Here is a 15,488-nt window from a genome sequence, read left to right on the forward strand (position 1 = left end):
TAAAATCTATCACTGCTTCTACTTTTCCCACTTCTGTTTGCCATGAACTGATGGGACTGGATGCCATGATATTAGTTTTTTGAATGTTGAGTTTTAAGCTAGCTTTTTCACTCTCTTCTTTCACCGTCTTTAGTTCCTCATCATTTTCTGTCATTAGATTGATATCATCTGCATATCTGAAGTTGCAGATATTTCTCCCAGCAATCTTGATTCCGGCTTGTGATTCATCTGGCCTGGCATTTCACATGATGTACTCTGCATATATGTTTGTTTAACAGGCAGGGTGACAATATATAGCCTTGTCGTACTCCTTTCCCGGTCTTGCGCCATTCAGTTGTTCCATATAAGGTTCTAACAGTTGATTCTTGAGCCACATACAATTTTCTCAGGTGAAGGTAATGACCAGATGCATCTATCTCACATGGAGAAGAACATAGGCTCACCAAAAAAGGATTCTTTTCTGATGTTGGCCAGAACCACAGCACTGCCCACTGGGACATGCAGAGCTAACAGAATGAGATAGAGATTCTGGAGGAGAGGGCTAGGTATGCCTGTGAGACTGAAGTAGGAGCTTCTTGGTGTTAGTCACTGTGGGTGTGACTGGTAAAGGAACCACAGAGGCCTTTGCCTTAAAGTCACTCAGAAATCTGGGCCACAGTTCAAATCTCAGATGCATAAGAATGCAACAATGGGTTTAGATAAAGCTCAGTGGCTCCTTACATTCCATGAATGTTGATCAATTTAGGTGAACTTGAGAAAATGGGCAAATGTGGGAGAAAACTAAGAAACTAAGAGAATCTTTTTCATTTTTGGAGGTCTGGAAGTGATGGTCACTTTATCCTAAGTGAGAACTTTAAATGGCTTTGTAATAAAAAGTAGGATAGGAGTAAAAGCAAACAAATAAGGCATAAACAAATATAAATGCACAATATCCGACATGATTGGTCTCAATAGGTTTGGGCAGGTTCTCATACAATTAGTGTTTATTCATTGATTATGTAACAGGCAGATACTGATTATAAGGTAATTCTCCTGGGTGCTCACCTCCAAGCAGATACTGATTATTAGGTAGTTCTCCTGGGCGCTGTGCCTCCAAGCAGAGGCACAGCATTTGAATTCTCTACCTCAGAATCCTTTTAGTCCTCCCAATGGAAGGAGAGCGGTATGGGAACAAATGATATGATGACACCCCTGATTTTGCCAGGAACACACTATTACCTTCATATTCCTTTATCCAAACCAGTCACATGGCCCTGTTAATCACAAGGGCTGATGGATCTGATAGAGAGCACATAGATTTCAGGACCCTGCACTGTCTCTGCAATACTGGTCACTAGCATTTAGCATTATCTCAAAATCTTCTTTGTTCCAGAAAGAACAAAGTCACTAAAGAGAAGTTCCCAGTAATGTACACAGATTTCTGATTGGGGTACACCATATGCTAATATATAAAAATGTTGTAAGTTAAGTAATGAACCATTGAGTGAGTGAGTGAGTGAAGTCGCTCAGTCATGTCCGACTCTTTGCAACCCTATGGACTGTAGCCCACCAGGCTCCTCCACCCATGGAATTTTCTAGGCAAGAATACTGGAATGGGTTGCCATTTCCTTCTCCGGGGGATCTTCCCAACCCAAGGATCAAACCTGGGTCTCCAGCATTACAGGCAGACGCTTTACCATCTGAGCCACCAGGGAATCTTAAAGTTCATAGAACATTTATAGGCTTTGTACAGTCATCTATGTTTTACCTGGATATTTAAAATGCTAGTAAATAAATGTGTTGCTTTTATTCAGATATTTATAGTAGCGGGCAATCTTTAAGATAGTCTATTCCATTTGTGTACAGCTCTGATTATTGAAACATCTTCCCCATATAGATCTAAAGATGTGCCTTCTTGCATCTTCCCACAGCAGATTTTAATTATTTTATATAAAGAAACTCAGAATATGGAATATTAGTTTTGCTCAAAATGCCACTCTACAGATATGTTACTACCCATCTTATGTCTTTACATAATGTTCAATTCTAATCTCTCCTCAGTTTCTATCTACGATTGGATCTTCATCACTCTTATTTTGCTTTTCCCTCTCCAATTCTTTCATATGTATAGAATGTTAATCTCAATTCATACTTAATAACAGGTTACTGGGTGCGTTTTCAGTGCTCAAAGACAGATTTAGGCTAAAACGTCTAACCAGTATAAATATTACCTTTTAAAATGTGTCTGTTGTATTCATCTGCTTCATTACAACAACATGATAAGGAGATAAGGAAAGGGAATTTTTGATACATTTTCTCTTTTAAGGTCACTTCATATTGGTTAACTCTTTCTTATCTACCCCTGGCAGTGTGAGCTGACCCTCTGTTCTATGATCCCAGAAGCTTTTGATAAATAAGCTGCATTTCTTATATTCTCATTTCAACATATTTCGAATCTGTATTTCTTGTATATCTCCCTAGTTAGGTTAAACTGCCCTTTAAATTAGGGATTGTATTTTATTTACCTTTATTAATCCAGTACCTACTGTAGGATCTGAGGCAGTTTAGACACTTAATGAGTTTTGGTGAATGGATAAATTTTAAATGATCCCTCAGGTATCTATTAGATATACACTATGATACAAACTTTCCACTGAGACTCAGGGAAGGAGAGACTCTATACCCAGGCATAGAGATATTGCAGAGGAATAGACATCTATATGCTGAAAGTAGTTGATACCTCTAGGCACACCAGGAGATTTAGGAGCAAACAGGCACACCTTCACAAACACACTATTCATAAATATAGCCTCTTCACACAGACAAGCATCATGTGAGTCTTACGAATACTCTCACAAACTTTGCCTTACCAATCTTATTCTCCTTTATAGGCTCACCCTCTCATATATATTTAGGATATGATATCTTGAGCCATGCAACCCTCACCCAGGACTTCAGCAGATATGTAAGGTCCTTTTTAAAGTGTGACGAATGGATTGAATATTCTACTTATTTTTATCTGCCCAGAACCCCAGAGATAGAAACACTCCCTTCACTTGCACCACAAACTCTCTTTGTATCATTATATCTTCTTAAGTTTCACAATATATGATTTGGGATAAAATACTTAACCTAAAGAAATCAACCCAGAATATTCATTGGAAGGACTGATGGTGAAGCTGAAGTTCCAATACTTGGCCACCTGATGCTGAGAACTGACTCGGAAAAGACCATGATGCTGGGAAAGATTGAAGGCGGGAGAAGGGGATGATAGAGGATGAGATGGCTGGATAGCATCACTGATTCAGTGAATGTGAATCTGAGCAAACTCTGGAAGACAGTGAAGGACAGGGAAGCCTGGTGTGCTGCAGTCCATGGGGTTGCAAAGAGTTGGACATAACTTAGCAACTGAACAACAAAACCTTAAGTAGCCCACCTAAGTCTCAGTTCCTTCATCAGTATATTGGGAATTATAATGAAAAGTAATTCAATTTTCATGCTGCTTAATTAGATAAAAGTTTGAAGCTCTCAGGACATTAAATAGCAACAGGAAGATCTGACCACAGAATTGACTTTATCCCATTAATATTAGTACATCCTGAAATCATGTTAGAATCTAGGTTTACACCTAAGCTTTTCAAACAACCATAAAAAATCTGTATTTTCCACTTATAAGTTACAGAGTTGAGTCTTAATCTTAAATGCAGTACCTATGCTTATCCCTATTACAATTCATTTTGCTAGTTTTGTTCCCTTCCCTATCTGTCAACAATATTTTTGAATACAGCTGTTCAACAGTGATAACATTTGATAATCATGCTAAGAGGCTTGGGTGGGCTATCAGAGCAGTCAAGGCTACTGAAGGCTACAAGGGAAATCAGTAAGAAGTCAGATAAAGGAAGTGGTTGGGGAAGATTCTCATGGAAGAGTATACAAAAGATGGACAGAAAATAAAGAAAGGAAGAAAATTATATATGTAATATAGAGACATCAAGCTACCTGTGATTTCTATAAGGTGTGTGAGTAAGAGAGGTACCAAGATAGGAGGATCTAGCCCTTAAGATTTGGATCTAGGAGATTTCTGGCTGAGAGAAAATGACAGATGAGGTTTTTCCATGTTGAAGTTGCTGGAATATTTTTAGAGAGCTCACTGTCTGGATAAGCATCAGTATGGAGAGTCTCTGAGGTGAGGCAGAGAGAACCTAGACTGGACTTGCTATATCCTGGGCTTTGTATATAAGATCTAATCAGAAAATAGGATGTGGGGAGGAGGTCCAAGTAGAAAAACCAACTTAGAAATACAAATAAGGACAATCCTCAGAGAGCAATGAGCACTAACTTTTTAGATCACATGCTCAGGACTAGCCTAGCTCCATATAGTAGCACAGAAACAACAGCAGATGAATATTAGTTAGCATAACATAACAGTAGCAACAGACTGTAAGCTATATTTCTTTGTTTAATTTTTATTGAAGTATAGTTGATTTGCAATATTGTGTTCATTTCAGGTGTATAGCAAGGTAATCCAGATATATAAGTATATTCTTTTTTAGATTCTTTTCTATAATAGGTTATTACAAGATACTGAGTATAGTTCCCTGTGCTATATAGTAAGTCCTTATTGGTTACCTATTTTATATATAGTACTGTGTATATTTTAATCCCAACTCCTAATTTATCCCTGCCCCACTTTACATGTCTCTTTCCAGGTTGATGAAAGCTTTTGTATTTTTGTTGACTATTTCAACCAAAATGAACTGCATGAAGACAAAGATTTTGAAGATAGTTGAAGGAAAAACCTATTCAATCAGTGCACAGCATTACTACTGACAGGTTTTCTGTCTTCATTAGCAGAAAAATTTCATAAAGTAAAAATGCTCTGAGTTCTTCTCTGTCAGAAGGAAGTGAGCAGAGGCGGAAACAGGAAGTGAAACATCAGGAAGCCAATTAGAAAATTGGAAAGAAGAAAATTAGTATATTGATGTTTACTGGGAAAAAGGAAAGGTGTGCTAGGGGATCTGACTTCAAAACTAGCTGATAGGAAATTGGTTGGTTGCTATTTAATTTTTAATTGTATCAATTTCCCTTTAATAAAATAAAACATGGATTTGCTAAGGGAAACTGAAGTTTCAGGAGTAAGTTTCTAGAGCTGTATACATTTGCTAGTTCTCCTTACTTATGAAACAATATCATTTCTAAGAAAGATTCAAAACATAGATAAGGGAAGATGATATCATTACAATTCTATTTTATAGAGCACACAAAATGTATCTCCAATTGCACATATATTTTTCAGACCAACCAAGTTTGAACCAGGCTGTGTTGTTGTTCAGTCACCAGGCTGTGTCCAATTCTCATTATACCATGGACTGCAGAAGACCAGGCTTCCCTGTCCCTCACCATCTCCCGGAGTTTGCCTAAGTTAATGATCATTGAATTATTGATGCCATCCAACCATCTCATCCTCTCTCTCTTCATCTATTTATCTTGATACTTATTGTTCCTTTACATACATGATCTAGAATGTCCCATCTCACTATTTCCCATATCCCTTTCCCCAAGATCACTGACATCATATTCATTATTAGAATATTTTATGTATTTATTCTAATATATACTCTATAGTCAAATAGTAAATAAGTAGTATATATAACCTGCTCAAGTCAACTTACAGCTGTATGTAATAATTTAAATCTCATCTATCTTGGAAAAGAACGAGTGAGCATAAAACCAAGTTTCTCTTCCAATAATGAGAAAGGCCAAAGTATCCTAGAGATCTCAAGGTCTGAAACAAGGCTCAAGCAAGCCTATTGCTCACAGAAAATAGACAAACAATGCTTCTCTGAATCTGCTTGGTCTTGATGCTGTATATAAGGGTATTCATGAATGGAGGAAAGAGAAATTAGACATAGCTCATGGTAATGTGGACCACATGTGGTACGTGCGTCCTAAACCTGTGGATGAAAGTCAGGCCAATCACAGTGATGTAAGAGACCAGGACACAGCTGATATGGGAGACACATGTGTTGAGAGCCCTAGCTCGCTCCTCTCCAGAGGCAATGCCCATCACTGTCTTAAAGATTAGATGAGATGAGAAGAGACAAGATTCATCAGAGCATCATCAGAGCATCTAGGAAGAAAGTCGAAGCAACCAGAATAACTGGGTACATATGATTAAATGTAATATCAGCACAGGCGAGTTTCATGACATCTTGGTGGAGGCAAAAAGCATGAGAAAGAACATGGGGATGGCGGTATGGGAACAAATAGAGTGGCAGAATTGGAGGTACTGGACACAAAGTCACTCACTAACACCCACAGTCCTATTTTCATCACCCAGGAAATGGTGATAATGGAGCTGTACCTCAGAGGGCTACGGATGTCAATGAAACCGTCATAGGCCCTGGCAGGCAAGATACCTGATTCTACGATAGCCAGTGTGTGCATGAAGTAGGATTCAGTGAAACAAGCACTCTGGGCAATTTCCCTCCGATCCAGCAACAGGACACCCAGGACTATGGGCATTGTAGTTAGCATCATCCCAAGATCTGTACCTGCCAGCATAGCCTGGAAGTAGTACATGGGCTCATGAAGACTGTGTTCATCCAAATAAGGAAGAGCAGCGTGCCATTGCCAGAAAGGATGGAGAGGTATATGATAAAGAAAGGAAGAGAGATCCAGCGGTGAACTGCTTTTAAGCCCAGGAAACCAGTCAGCAAGAAGGGAGCTGCACTGTTGTTGGACCACATGGTAGGTTTTGCAGGTGAAGTGCCTTGTTCAAGGCACTCTTATGATACTGTATTTGTTCTTTCTCTCCATCCTCTTACAGCATATTATCAAGCCATTTTTTCCTTAAATGTACAAGAATGTATGTATTGTCTCAGTCTTAATTAATTATAAATCTCTATCCACAAAGCCTTTTCCTGGAATAATAAACAAACATAATACTAACCAAGTTAATAATCTCAACAATTTACTCTTCAGCATCCAACTTTTATTCTATCAATCATACATCTATGTTTCTAGCCTTTATGGTTAGTTACCCAAATGATTCTGTGGCTCTATTTCATACTCTTCACTCCTTTATTCCTCTTCATATAATCTTTCACATTTAGGCATTCTTCCAATATGAACCAATTAAGATTTTCTCTCTTGAAATCAATCAGATATTTGTGTCACTGATTAATCACTGAAGAAAATGATTAATCCATAGAATTGAGTCCATCACCAAGAAATATTTGAGAAATATCAATAGTGATATCTTAAGAGGAATTTGAATAAGGAGATGACTTGTCAAAGTCTAGAGAAATCAGAATAAGTGGGCATGCATGCATGCATGTTAAGTCACTTCAGTCTTGTCCAGCTGTTTGGGACCCTATGGACTGTAGCCTCCCAGACTCCTCTGTCCATGGGACTCTCCAGGCAAGAATACTGGAGCCAGTTGTCATTCCCTTCTCCAGGGGATCTTCCCCAGCTGGGAATTGAACCCACATCTCCTCTCCTGCATTGGCAGGCGGGTTCTTTACCACTAGCGCCCCCCAGTGGGAAGAATTGGTAAACTTGTTTTGGCAAGGTATATGGAGCCCCACTCCGTAGACACGGGGCTCAGGACATTTTCTGTACTGCAGAAGACCTGAGGCCTGAAACACCAAGACACAAACTGTAAAACAGGAAAAGAGATGGTAGTTGAGAGCTCTCACAGGAAACATTTTGGGGAAGACAGCTCCTGGAACAAATGTCTCAGAAGCCTTGAGTCATAGATTTTAAAAAATCATGAGTATCTGAATGACAAAAGCAATATCAGAAATTCTTAACTGAATGCATAAATTTTACACAGCCATCTCTATGGAAAAGATAAGGCTCCCAGAGTGAAAAAGATGGCTGCTATATTGTTAATGGAGGCATCATATAGAACTTCTTGTATTTATGAATTTAGAAAGCTCATAACCAGAAAAAATTAAGAATAGGCTTCTATAGAAAATTTTTAAATATGAAATGTTTATAATTATACTCTTATCAAATCAAGTTAGCTTTGATTGCCTATAACCAAGAAATTTCACAGCAAGCTGATTGCAGTAACCTAGTGACTCAAATGGGTAAAGAATCTGTCTGCAATGCAGGAGACCTGGGTGGGAAGACCCCAGTTGATCCCTGAGTCGGGAAGATAGCCTAGCAAATGGAATGGAAACCCACTCCAGTATTCTTGCCTGGAAAGCTCCATGGACAAAGGAGCCTGGTGGGCTGTAGTCCATGGGGTTGCAAAGAGTCAGATATGACTGAGCAAGTAACATTTAACATAAGAGAAACACTGCTGCTACTGCTGCTAAGTCACTTCAGTCGTGTCCGACTCTGTGTGAACCCATGGATGGCAGCCCACCAGGCTCCCCTGTCCCTGGGATTCTCCAGGCAAGAACACTGGAGTGGGTTGCCATTGCCTTCTCCAATGCATGAAAGTGAAAAGTGAAAGTGAAGTCGCTCAGTCATGTCTGACTCTCAGCGACCCCATGGACTGCAGCCTACCAGGCTCCTCCGTCCATGGGATTTTCCAGGCAAGGGTACTGGGGTGGGGTGCCATTGCCTTCTCCGAAGAAAAACATTAGTTTCTTCCAAATTCAACTGAACCTTTATGTTCCCAGGGTCTTTTTTTTTTTTTAATTTTTATTTAACACCAAAAGCACTTTGTATTGGAGTATAGCTGATTAGCACAATGTTGTGGCCATTTCAGGTGAACAGAGAAGGGACTCAGCCATAAATATACATGTATTCATTCTCCCCCAAGTCCTCCTCCAATCCAGGCTGGCACATAACATTGAGCAGAGTTCCATGTACTGTACTATAGGTCTTTGTTGGTTATCCATTTTAAATATCTCAGTGTATACATGACTTTCCCAAAGTCCCTAAGTATCACTTCCTCCTAGTAACCTACCCAGAGTCTTGTTAAATATTCGTTTTCTCTTATCATCATTACTGATATCTCTGAAGAGGAATTTAGAAAGAATGAAATGACAACAATCTTTGTACCACTTCCATTTCATAAAAATATAAAAATAAGAATAGATTTTTGAGGATTTTGCATATAGTAATGTATCTAATAAAGAGCAGTGGATGGTGAGTGGAGATGGACAGAGGAAATGTGAATGTTCTGTGGAAATGACCACCACTTCAGGGAATACTGTCAATGACAAAAAGATCAGTCTGGACATTTAAGTGGCAGGTACTTTGTTGATGTGGGTACTGATGAGATTGCCACTAAGTTGATCCGCTGAACTATGACCCATGTGAGGCTCCCTTGTCAATGCCTATTTACCTGATGTATAAATCATCATTCCTACCTACACCAACCCCTTAACCTTTCAACATTGTATTTCTAAAATAATAAAACTCGTGAAATGAAAAGAAAGAAAATGGATAAATGCAAAAGTTTGCTGTTTGGGATATGTACAGATGACCTATTAGGACCAACTGTCACCCAGTAAGTGGACCAGAGGAAGGAAGCAGGAGAAAAATCCAAACTTGCTTAAATGACATGGACTTGTAAAATCTGAACTGAAGGTTTTGGATTTTGGAATTTGAAGTGATTCAGGTACACAAATTGTATGGGGATTGTTTTGGGAATAGACATTAAAATGTATTATTTTTGATAGACTAAATTAGAATTGTACTCTATTCGTTACCTGCAGTCTTTAGCAGCAGCCACACGGGCATTTAATTATGGAAAATGGCAGTTCCAGAAACTGTCCTCATATTCCCAAAATGCCAGAGGGAGTAGCCGCCCACTTTAGGGTGGCTCTTATTCGCAATGTGTGACAATAGTAGCTTCAGTGGAGTATCTCATCACCATCAGGCAAGCTTGAGGCTCCATCAGAGATGCAGAGATGACTAGAATTTACTATCTCCTCTCCCTCCTCAGTGGCTCTAATGGTAAAGAACCCACCTGCCACTGCAAGAGACATAAGAGACTCAGGTTAGATCCCTGAATTAGGAAGATCCCTTGGAGGAGGGCATGGCAACCCACTCCAGTATTCTTGCCTGGAGAATCCCACAGACAGAGTCCATAGGGTCGCAAAGAGTCAGAAACGACTGAAGCGAACTGGCTTGCATGCACTGTCTCCTCAGAGTCTTCATTGGTCTGATTCTCTGAAAATATTTTCTCTGAAAAATTCTCTGAAAATTCCCTGAGTCCTTAGTAGTTTCTAAGAATAACTCAGATAAATCATTTAGAGTTTATTCAGCCTGCTGTGCTGGCTAGAAACTAGAGAACTGTTCTATAAACCTGTAGTACAGACATAAGAAGTTGAAAAATGAAGGGAAAGAAGACAGCACATTAGAATTATGCTGAAGAAATGGAAAAATCTTCTCTTTACTTCTGTGTAATCTGAAAGCACCCCATATAGTCATCACCTCCTGACTCCATTTCCTTCACACTTAGATATTGCCTAAGAATCTGTACTCTTTTGTTAAAAAAGTTATATCTAGATATCTATATATTTAGATAGATAATCTCAACTAATAATGAGAAGACGGGTTGGAGGCAACAATCTCAAAGATCTCAGCTTTTAAGTGTAAGTTTAAATTTTGTCTTAGGTATAAATTATGATGGAAAATAGATGTAGAGAAAATTTGTGAACCCAGGGAAGCATTCATTTTAGGATAGAAGGACATATCTCAAAGAAAATGGACAAAGAAGTAGGCAGAAATATAAGAGGATAGTAAAGGTGATCTGTAATTTAAAAAGCAAATGGAAAATAAATTTTATAGAATTAGGCAGTGCTGTAGTTTAATAGTGAAAAATGTCATAGAATTTCCAAGTAAGATAAAAATGGAAAATATCCATTTGGAGGGCAATAGGCTTTCGGTGATCTTGACATTTTCAATAAAACTTTAGAAATACGATCAGAATGATTGCAAAATGGAAAATGAATACTTAATGAGAGTGAAATATATTTACATTCATTCTACAGATGAGAAAATTGAGCCTTCAGTAGGTTACACAATTTGTCAAAAATCATACAATTAATAGGTGGCATATAAGAATTCAAACTCAGGTTTATCTGACCCCTGAACTCATTATCTAAACCAACATCCATTGAATGTAAATACTAATACATCTGCCCAAGTTTGCCTTCCCATATAGTATCCTATTTCATAAATTATTCATTTCATTAAAAAAAAAATAAGACTAAAATGCTTTCTCCTCCTTAACAGCCATGCCAAGGAGTTACTCTTAAAGCATTTTTTGCTGCATCTGAATCCATGTATTTCCTTACCCAGGCCACAGCTTTTTCTTTGTGGTTCCTGAGCACAATCTGTGGATTGGTTTGTTCTGTATCTTTACCATGTGTTCAGAGTCCTGAGATGTTTATTTGTTAAAGAAACAACTCCCAAGAGAGTTATCTAGCTCATTTCCAACATAGGCTATTTGGGAATACCAAATGATCCTTTTTTCCCTCTCCCATCTGAAAAAGATCTGGCCTGCTTAAGTTGCCCCCTATGCCCTCCTTTTCTTCTCGTATGGAGAATCTCTAAGTGAAGCAGTGTCTCTACCATCAGATGAAGCAAGCCTATCCAAGTTACTCTCAAGAGTTCTATGTGTCATAGAACAGGAAGATAAGTCACTGATTCTTCAAAACTGTTGGCCTTGGCAAAAACTATTCAATTCTTTTTTTTTAAACTGTTCTTGAATTATATTTTGACATACCACAATATTTTTAGAAACAGCAATATGAAGAGACCATTAGATCCAATTCTTTTTCAAATTTTTAAAGGGAAAGTGAAAGTCACTCAGTCCTGTCTGACTCTTTGTAACCCCATGGACTATACAGTCCATGGAATTCTCCAGGCCAGAATACTGGAGTAGGTAACCTTTCCCTTCTCAGGGGATCTTCCCAACCCAGGGATTGAACCCAGGTCTCCCACATTGCAGGCAGATTCTTTACCAGCTGAGTCACAGGGAAGACCATCAACGTGAAAGTGAAGTCGCTCAGTCGTGTCCGACTCTTCACGACCCCATGGACCGCAGCCTACCAGGGCCCTCCGTCCATGGGATTTTCCAGGCAAGAGTACTGGAGTGGGTTGCCATTGCCTTCTCCAAATCCTTGAGCCACCATCTATTAATAAAATTTCATCAGACATCTATTTGTTGTTTCTATGGATTGAAAACTCCCTACCTCCTGAGGTAATGCATTCCATTTTTGACTCTATTATATATGTGATATAATTATACATTGAAATATAAATCTACTTCTCTGAATGATCTACCCCTTATCCCTAGTCCTGATCTCTGAAGTCAAATGATCAAATTTAAACAATCATATTCATATCCCACCTCTAAATCTTATAAAAACATCTGCATTAATATTTATGAGACATCTTTCTTGATAGCTGGGCATCCAGTAGTATGTTAACTACTCCTCACATAATATTTCCTAGTTCTGATTCTTTTATTATCGTCCTGCTCCATAATAATCTGGATGTTATCAGATCAGCCTCATTTGGCAAATACCCATTGAACCACATGCTTAATTTCTATTTTAGCAGTCTATGATTGTGCAGGTCTGCAAATCCAAAACCCTTGTCTCAAGCTGCATTCCAGAATCCAGTCTTTCAGATTTAAAAAAACTCATAAAGTGACTTCCCTTGTGGTCCAGTGGCTAAGACTCCCTGCTTCCACTGCAGGGGGTGCGGGTTCAGTCTCTGGTCAGAGAACTAAAATCCCACATGCTACACAGCATGGTCCAAAATTAAAGCAAAATAGTCATAAAATGTGCACTCTATATTATTTATGACACCTCTAGCAGGTTGCAACCTGTAATACCTTATAAACTGTCATCTGTTTATATTAAGATAATGAAGAAAGACTAACTCATATGCTCAGGTCAGATTTTGCTACAATGTGATCTTAGACTGTGTCAGATTTTTGTTGATAGAAATATACTTCATAAATAGTTTTGCAGAATCTTTGATTTCAGAATTATAGTTAGGGGATTGTAGCTTTTTAATAACTTTGTTATCAAGTTAATTAACATTGCACTCATAATAAAACTTCTGAAAGACTTTTAAAGGAATTGCATTTTCATTTTATAGCAAAAAGCTTAGTTGTGGTTGGTGCTCATTAAGTACTAGCTGAGTGAATGAATGCAGAATCATGTTATCAAGCAATCGGGTTTCTAGTCGTACATCTTTTACTTTTATTTATAAGAAGATTAATTATTTTAGATTCAGTCCCTCACTCAAGTATGTCGAATTATTTGTTCTTTTCTTGTTTATCATTTATGTATGTCCCACTTTTATTTCAACCATATTGCAGAAAGAAATGTGTAACATGACACCATCATGTTACAGAGGAGAGATGTGTCTATTTTCCTTGAGTGCTTTTATTGATTTGTGAGGATTAAGAAAAGATTTTTTCAACCACCTATTATAGAGCTTATACTTCTCTATCTTGACTTAAAGACTACTTTGAAAAGTGTTATTGGTGTTTAATTACAATAAGTCCACCTGATGCTATAATCTACCCAGACTACTGATTGCTTAGACTAATACTTGGAAAAGGGTTTCAGTTTCAATAAAATCTCTACCCAGAGGATGCTATACTACAAGTTAAATTTATTTGCTTCCTCTTGATGTCAGCTCTGTCACCACATGGGAAAAACAGAAACTGAAGCTTACGCTCTGGGAGATAGAGGGCCATGTGTGTTATTCTTGCCAGGGAGTGGCAGAGAGGCCTGTGGTCTTCCCAAGTGGCCCGGGACTCCGGGCATGCATCTCGGAACTGGACTGCCAACCGGGGTGTCTGGTGCACCAAGCCACATTGAGGTGGGGGTAGGTGATCTGGCTAACCAGCTGCCAAAAATAAATAAACAAAAAACCTGGAAATAAAATAATGACTGTAGATTTTTAATGTAATGTATACATAGAGCATAATATTATTCAGCCACATAAGAAAAGATGTTGTGATAGGAAATTTGAAAATGTTATGCTAAGTGAAATAAGCCAGACACAAAATAATATTATAAGATTCTGCTTTATAAAATATGTACAATAGGCAGTCATGGAGATATAAATTAGATTAGAGGTAACAAAGACCTGGAAGAAAGGTAGAATGGGGACTTATGGATTAATGCATGCAGCATGTCTGCTTGGGATAATGAAAACCTTTTGGAAATAAGGATGATAGTTGAATATTGTGAATTAATTTCATGAAATTATACACTTAAAATGGCAAATTTTACATTATATACATATTAAATGCAAAATATATATAAACCACAATAAAAATAATTCAGTACATTCATTCTATTTCATTAAATTTATTTTGAAAGTTGTGAAAGTTTTGGGATCAGAAATTATTTATAGGATAAGACATTGAAAGGTTTATCACTGTTTTACATGTGTGCAAGCACACACAAATGCACATATATTATATATATATGTGTTCTTCTTTCTTGAGAAAAAAATTAAATATAGTCATATATATGTTGTACATATATTACAGTACTATTTTTCTTATTTATAAATTAACAAAATTAATAACAACCAATAATTGCTTTTCAGATGGTACATCTATTCTTCAAACAGTGTAAAACAGAAACTCAGGGTTATCTTTGCTTCCTTCTCAACCTTTTTTCCTCTGTTTTTCTAAAAAAAAAAAAGAAAAGAAAAAATCCTATAAATCTTATTCAATTTATATCCTAAATTTATCTCATGTTAATCCATTACCTCCCATCTCTATTTTCTTAAACTGAGCTGCTATTACCTCTTTTTAAAACTACTCTTAACATCCTCTGATTGTTTCTTCTGTTTGTCTCCATCTCCATCAAACTCATTCATGAGTTCAGAGATACTCTGGCATAAAGCTTTGTAAATGACACTCTATCACCTGGAAAGCAAATCCTGCATTGAAATATAGTGCTTTTGAGATAGAGTTTCATGGTTCTCAATCCACATGCTCTAGTTCATCTTTGTATGGCCCTCAAATGAAGCTGTGATTACCTACTTTCTTTATAGTAGGCTGTGGTTGTCCCGGACTGGACATCTAGCTTGACTTTTTCTAAACTGTTACTTATCACTTGTTAAAAATATGGAATCTGAATTTCCCTATCTTTCCTGGTTATTGAAGTATTTTTTATGTTTAGATATATTACCTATCTCCAAATTCTACCTACGTAGAAATTATCTATGGATTCCCAGGTGGCTCAGTAGTAAAGAATCTGCCTGCCAATCTAGGAGATGAGGATTTGATCTCTGGGTTGGGAAGATCCCCTGGAGTAGTAAATAGCAACCCATTCCAGTATTTTTGCCTGGGAAATCTCATGGACTGAGGAGCCTGGTGGGCTACAATCCATGGGCTTGCAAAGAGTCAGACACGACTGAGCACACATGCAGAAATTACCTATCTTTATTGCACTCTTGCTCAACTTAGCTTGTATCTTTATGTAATAATTGAAGCCTATCTTACTCTGATAAAAGGCCTAGACATCCTGGAGCTTTCAAAATTCTGAAATAAAAGT

General features: G+C 37.8%; 1 pseudogene; it reads right to left on the reverse strand.

The window, feature by feature from the left end:
- Positions 1–5,776: 5,776 nt before the first annotated feature.
- Positions 5,777–6,728, reverse strand: LOC112579369 (annotated as a pseudogene).
- Between the last annotated feature and the right edge of the window lie 8,760 nt (positions 6,729–15,488).

The sequence above is a fragment of the Bubalus bubalis genome, chromosome 16, assembly GCF_019923935.1.
Source record: "Bubalus bubalis isolate 160015118507 breed Murrah chromosome 16, NDDB_SH_1, whole genome shotgun sequence".
Taxonomy (NCBI): Eukaryota; Metazoa; Chordata; class Mammalia; order Artiodactyla; family Bovidae; genus Bubalus; species Bubalus bubalis.